General features: G+C 41.9%; 1 protein-coding gene across 9 annotated transcripts in view; it reads right to left on the reverse strand.

The window, feature by feature from the left end:
- ITGB6 (integrin subunit beta 6) overlaps window positions 1–5,464 on the reverse strand; it is a 126,921-nt gene extending 121,457 nt beyond the window's left edge. For all 9 annotated transcript variants that reach the window (XM_045868771.1, XM_045868774.1, XM_054506179.1 and 6 more), the window contains exon 1: window positions 5,199–5,464. The gene's annotated coding sequence lies outside the window, so the exon portion shown is untranslated. The remainder of the gene's footprint in view (window positions 1–5,198) is intronic.
- Window positions 5,465–6,000: the final 536 nt, after the last annotated feature.

Below are 6,000 nucleotides of genomic sequence, written 5' to 3' on the forward strand. Positions count from 1 at the left end.
TCTTTCATACCCGAGAATTAGATTTAGGCCATAGCGCCAATCTTCAAAATTCTTTAGCAGCTTCTATGATTTTAAAATATATTCACAAAATTTTTGAATACTCCTCCCTTCAAGGGGTAAAGCCTAATTCCCCTCCTTGAATACAGGTGGACCTAGTGACTTGTTTTTAATAAATAGAATAAAGTGGATGTGATGGTGTGTGACTTTAAAGATTAGGTCCTAAAAGAAACTGTAACTTTCTTCCTTTCTTGGCTTGCTCTTTCTGGGGTAAGTTTGTGCCACATCTTGAGGATGCTCATGCAGCCTATGGACAGGCTTACATGGTGAGAAACCGAAGTCTCCTGCCCACAGCCATGTGATTGAGCCAGATTCGAAGCAGATTCTCTACCCTAGTCAAGGCTTCAGATGACTGCAGCCCTGACCCACATCCTGACTGAAGCTACATGAGAAACCCTGAGCCAGAAACACCCAGCTAAGCTCTTGCTGCATTTGTGAACTAAAGAAACTACAAGATAATAAATACTTGTTGTTTAAGCCACTCAGTTTGGGTGTGGTTTGCTATGTAGCAAAAGATAATGAATACCTCTTGATTCTGTGGTTGGATATCTTTCTTACCCACCCATGCTATTCACACAAGGAGTAAGCGTGCCCTTTCTTTGTATATCAAAACCTACAATTGATACAAATTATAGGTATGACAGAGCCCTTGGAGATGCTATTAGAGGCTTCCTTAAGATCATCACGGGTTCTTTACACAGCATCCTTAGATATGGTGCTTTGGCCAGTTCTTAATACACCCTGCTATAAGAGGGAGACAACACCAGACATTGGTGGGAAGACTTGACTGGAACCTTGATGAATTATAAGAATTCAGACGGGCCCAGAGGGATGGCAGGTGTGAGCATATTCAGTGCACACAGACAGATTCCTATATATAGGTCAGATTCAAGGGACAACAGAGAGATAGCTGGACCTCAAGCTCTTGAGGAGAAGGACTATTCTTTTTTTTTTTTTTTCCAAGATTTTTCTTAAGATTTTATTTATTTATTTGACAGAGAGAGAGACAGCGAGAGAGGGAACACAAGCAGGCGGAGTGGGGGAGGGAGAAGCAGGCTTCCCGCCGAGCAGGGAGCCCGATGTGGGACTGGATCCCAGGATCCTGGGACCATGACCTTAGCCTAAGGCAGACGCTTAACGACTGAGCCACCCAGGCACCCGAGAAGGACTATTCTTGTCTCGTTTACTGCCCATGCCTCAGGTCTGGCACATAGAGAAAGGCTCAGTAAACTTTTTTTTTTAATGATAAGATAATGAAAAAATAGAGAGTTTGAAAGACAAAGAGTAAGAGAAGTTTAGATATGGAGGCTAGCCAGAAGAGCTTCATGGTCAAAATACTTTTCTAGGAGTCGATTTTTCAGTTAGAGAGGATCAACATCTGCTTGAGCTTTGAGCAGAGCTTAAGCAGGGTTGATACTTGGTGTGACAGGAGGTACAGAGAAGATTGTGTGTCATAAACTGTGACTCCCAAATGCCACTTAAAGTAGGCAGAGATTAGTTCAACCTCAGCAGGCTCTTGAAGTATTTTTCTTGGGGAAAACTCTATGGGGGGTGGGGGCAGAATGACTCACCTAGAAAGGCAAGAGCCATGCGTGTAATTGATCTTGGAGTCAAGGTTACCAGATTAAGCCTAGATCGAAGCTGAGAATTTGCATGGATGACCAGAGTATAGAGGGATGTGAGTCAGAGAAGCGACAGCCGAGAGGCATACAATATGTATGAACCATGCGTGGTGTCTGTCTCGATTTCAACAGCTTCTTTGTTTCCAAGGTCTTCCAGAATTGGACTGTGCTCATTGGGCAGCACACCCCAGCCCCAGCACATCCTTGCTCCTGGCTCTTTTCCTCTGACCTAATTTCCTGGTCCCCAATATTTTTGTAGTTCATCTCTTGGCAAAAGCATCAGCTTTCCTGAAGTTCAGATACAGGTCCTTAGACCACAACTTAGCTGGGAACCTGGTAAGTCAAGTTCTGTTTAGCAAAGGGCACAGGAAAAGACAGGACTTAAATTAAAATACACTTTCCCGGATGTGGCTGATTTGTTTGTGAGATTCATATTTTTATTAATACAACAAAATGTATATACTGCTTTAATCTAAGTATGGCTGTAGTTGTTGGGGACACACACAAAAATCAATAATATAAGATTCTTACATTAAGAACCTCACAGCCTAGTAAGGGAGAGTCCAAACTCTGTGCTTCTATGGTGCGTGTGTGTGTGTGTGTGTGTGTGTGGTGACACAAGAACTAAGAGTCATAATGACCTATGGAGTATCATAGAGGGAGGGACTAACTGCGCACACATGTGTGTGTGAGCTGGATGGGGAGCTTTGGAAGAATGTCAGGGAAAGCTCCATCAAAAAGATAATGCTCAAACTGAATCTTGATGGAGTAAGTATAGAAGATCACTCAGGAGATAAGATCACTAGACAGATCTAAAGACATGGGAGAGCATGACGGATTTGAGGGAGAGGGTATATCTATGTGATGAAGGGAGTGATGGAAAGATGGCATGAAGGGAATGATAAGAGATGAACCTGGAAAAGTAGGCAGAATGCCAGTCTAGAAAGTATGAGATTTATCTGGTAGGTGATGGGGAACCAAGGAACAGTTTTAAACAGAAGAGTTATGCATTCCGGGGGAGGCTGGGTGGCTCAGTTAGTTAATCGTCTACCTTCGGCTCAGGTCATGATCCCAGGGTCCCGGGATCGAGCCCCGCATCGTCGGGCTTCCTGCTCAGCAGGAGTCTGCTTCTCCCTCTCCCTCCTTCCCTCCTGCTCGTGCTTGCACACTCTCACATGTGCTCTCTCTCAAATAAATAAATAAAATCTTATATAAAAAAAGAAGAGTTATGCATTCTGATTTGTAATTTTGAAATATAACCAATGGTGGAATGTTGGTGAATTGGAGGCGGGAGATTTGTTGGAGAGTTACTCCAGCAATCTAGGCAAAAGTGGATGAAATGTAATGACAGTGGACATGGAAGAGGAGAGATTTCTAAGGATCTGAATGGACAAGGCCTGGCAGGGATTAGAGGCTGGTGGATTGATGTAGTAGAGCTGTGTGCATCAGTGAGCTTTGTGTTGTTCAACCAAGATCAGTAAAGGTCAGTTTTAATATTATCATTGGTCACACCTGTGACACCCCTCTGGGGGGTCTGGAAACAGGTAGGATGATACAAAGGGGAGAAGAGGCCAGTGTATCAAGCAGATTGTGGTTGAGAATGGTTAAGTATAAAAGTGACTGTCAGCAGCATGAAGGACGATCAAGGGCCTTCTTGTGGGAACTTCAACTGAAAATAGCTCCCTGGGCTGGACTGGCAAGCCCATGCGCTCCAACGGTGCATGGGTGCCATCTCTGTAAGCAGGCTGGGGAGATCCCCAGATGACCTTGGCCTATAGTTAGCTCTCACATCAGCTGTGGCTGGTTTCCAAAGTAGCAGCAACGGCAGCTGACAGCTTTGGAAGTATATTTTCTTCTCTGTAAAGAAAAAGTGCCCATAAGCAGTACATTTCCCAAGAAGCTACTCTTTCTGGTTTGACTAAGGGCTTCTGTGGCAGAAAATATGCAGTGTTCCCATAAGGCTATTTAAAAATTTAATCACTTTTCTCTTGCGGCAAAACACCTTGAACCTCTTGGGTAACTTAGAAGAATCAAAGCGTTACGTTCTATTCTTGGAACATATATCAAAGAAATGCCTGCTTGCGTGCCTTAGTTCATTAGAGAATCTTTTCTCCTTCTGCGTATCAATAAAAGTGAATTAGAATATAAGGGTTCAAAGGCAGAGAAGGAATGTAACCCTAACAGATTAGAAGTCAATGCCTACTTTGGGCATCTGACGTTGGAATACAGGAATCTAAGTTTGAGACTCTCCGATAAAAAATCCTTGCAGTCACTCAGTGTTCACATCACAACATCTGGTGGTAAGTGTGCTTTAGTGTATGATAACTGGGGAAAATATTGAGAGATTGCAGTAACGTTTTTTGTTTGTGTGTAAATGGAGCTTTAGTTCCTGTACTTCATCCAGAAAACACTAGAGGGAGTAAGTCAGATAGAGGAAAAGGCTATCTCTGAATGTACAAGAATGAAGAGACTGACGAGGAAGGCATTTCTGCATTTCCCCAAGGCACAGAATTTTACTTAGGTACACACTAATCTTTATATTGTGACCAAGTGACTTTATGTTTGAAACCCAGGGCTAAAAGACTTGATCTGTGATCTGCTGAGCCTGTTCAGAATCCAAAACAGTAAAGGAAAACCATTACTCTCTGACCAGAACCTGTATTCTGTCCATTTTAGGCATGTTGAGAGCCAATGCGATAGAACTCTGGAGTCTTTAATTTAGAGGACACATTCTTTGGATGAATAACCTTTCACGGATATTGATTTTTTTTAATTTTTATACAGCACTGGTAGTCATACTTCCAATGCTCAAAGTGAATAGTAATGATACCAGGCATTTTCAGATACTTGTAGGAATAAAATGAGCTTTTTGTAAATATCCTAGACTGGCAGCCTTCCCCTCTTCGTTTTTCCCATAGTTCTCATGAATCAGGTCTACATTAAAACATCATTTTACAATCTAGTAACACTGAAGTTAACTGGCCCAATGTCATGCACTTGTCAATGAGAACTGATAAGTCTTCTTCTTGTTTAAATTCCCAGTTCTTTAGTTCCTTTGTGACCCCTTGAAAATGCCAAAAAACCTAGTGAAGGCCAGAGTCAAATTGCCTATTTTTAAAAAGAATTAACAATTAATCACTATAACCAGAAACAAGTATCTTAAAAAGCCGCTTCAGACACTATTCAACTGAAGGTTAAAATATTTTCCTGAATGATGAACTAATAATTCCATGAAATACTGCCCTTAAACCATAGCAGATTTTTGAAGTGCAGCTGTTGAAAGCGTGTGTGAATTCAAATGTAAGAAAAATCACAAGAAAGCATGCTAAATTAATGAGGAACCGCCCTTTTACAAACCGTGGGGTCTGCTTCACCTGGACGTTAATGTCCAGAGAATAGAAGTAACGTTATGAACTTCCTAAGGCAGCGTCTGTCAGAAACGATCAATTACACGGACAAGGAAAACTTTAGTTCCAAAGTTTGGGTTTGCGTTTGTTAGTCATGCATTATACTACTTACCTCTCAGGGCAGACCTTTAATTTCAGAAAGTGCTGAGATGCATTACTGCACCCGTTATCAAGTCTTTGGCAGAAATACCATTTATCCTTGTTGTGGTAATGAACAGATTTATAACACTCTGGTGTCACCATTCCTGAAAAAGCACGTTCATTTGAATATTTCTTCCACAAACATAGTGAAATATTTCATGAAGGCACATTGGTGTAGTCTACTATGGAGAGATATTGCTGGTGAACGACAGAATGTCTGGCTGATTTACATGAAACCCCAAGTGCTCGTATGAGAATAGGTTAGGTTTAGATTGACGAGCAAATGTGTAACCAGACTTCTGGCTGACAAATGGCAGAACTATGCCAGCGCATTAGCTGCTCTGGAGAGAGACCAAAAAGTAAGGCGGGGGTGGGGGGGTTGGGGGGGATCAAGTTCATTCCATAAAGGACATTCAAACCTAATGGATGGCAGGGTGGCTGGGACATGAAGCACATATAAATTTTAATACCCCAAAATAGTACCGGGCGAGTTTAGAGTTGAGCTGGCATCCAAACCAATGACCAAATGCCTATCAAATTTTCCTGTATCGTGTGTGTTGTTTATATTTACATTCCTTCAAAAGGATCCTGGTGTTTTCAAGATAAGTCTATTTTACTGGCAGCTCTGGCTTAAAGTCACTAGCCTCTAAAAATGGCTTGTTTGGATAAACTAGAAAATGAAAATAAAAACTGATGAGATTAGTATTAACGATGGTGCCAAACACTAAACGGTCCAGATTGGATTTGATTTGTTCCAGTTGGGCACAGCTGAG

The sequence above is a fragment of the Mirounga angustirostris genome, unplaced genomic scaffold (genome assembly GCF_029215605.1).
Source record: "Mirounga angustirostris isolate CCGP_5_RB_7025 unplaced genomic scaffold, mMirAng1.0.hap1 SCAF_3, whole genome shotgun sequence".
NCBI lineage: Eukaryota > Metazoa > Chordata > Mammalia > Carnivora > Phocidae > Mirounga > Mirounga angustirostris.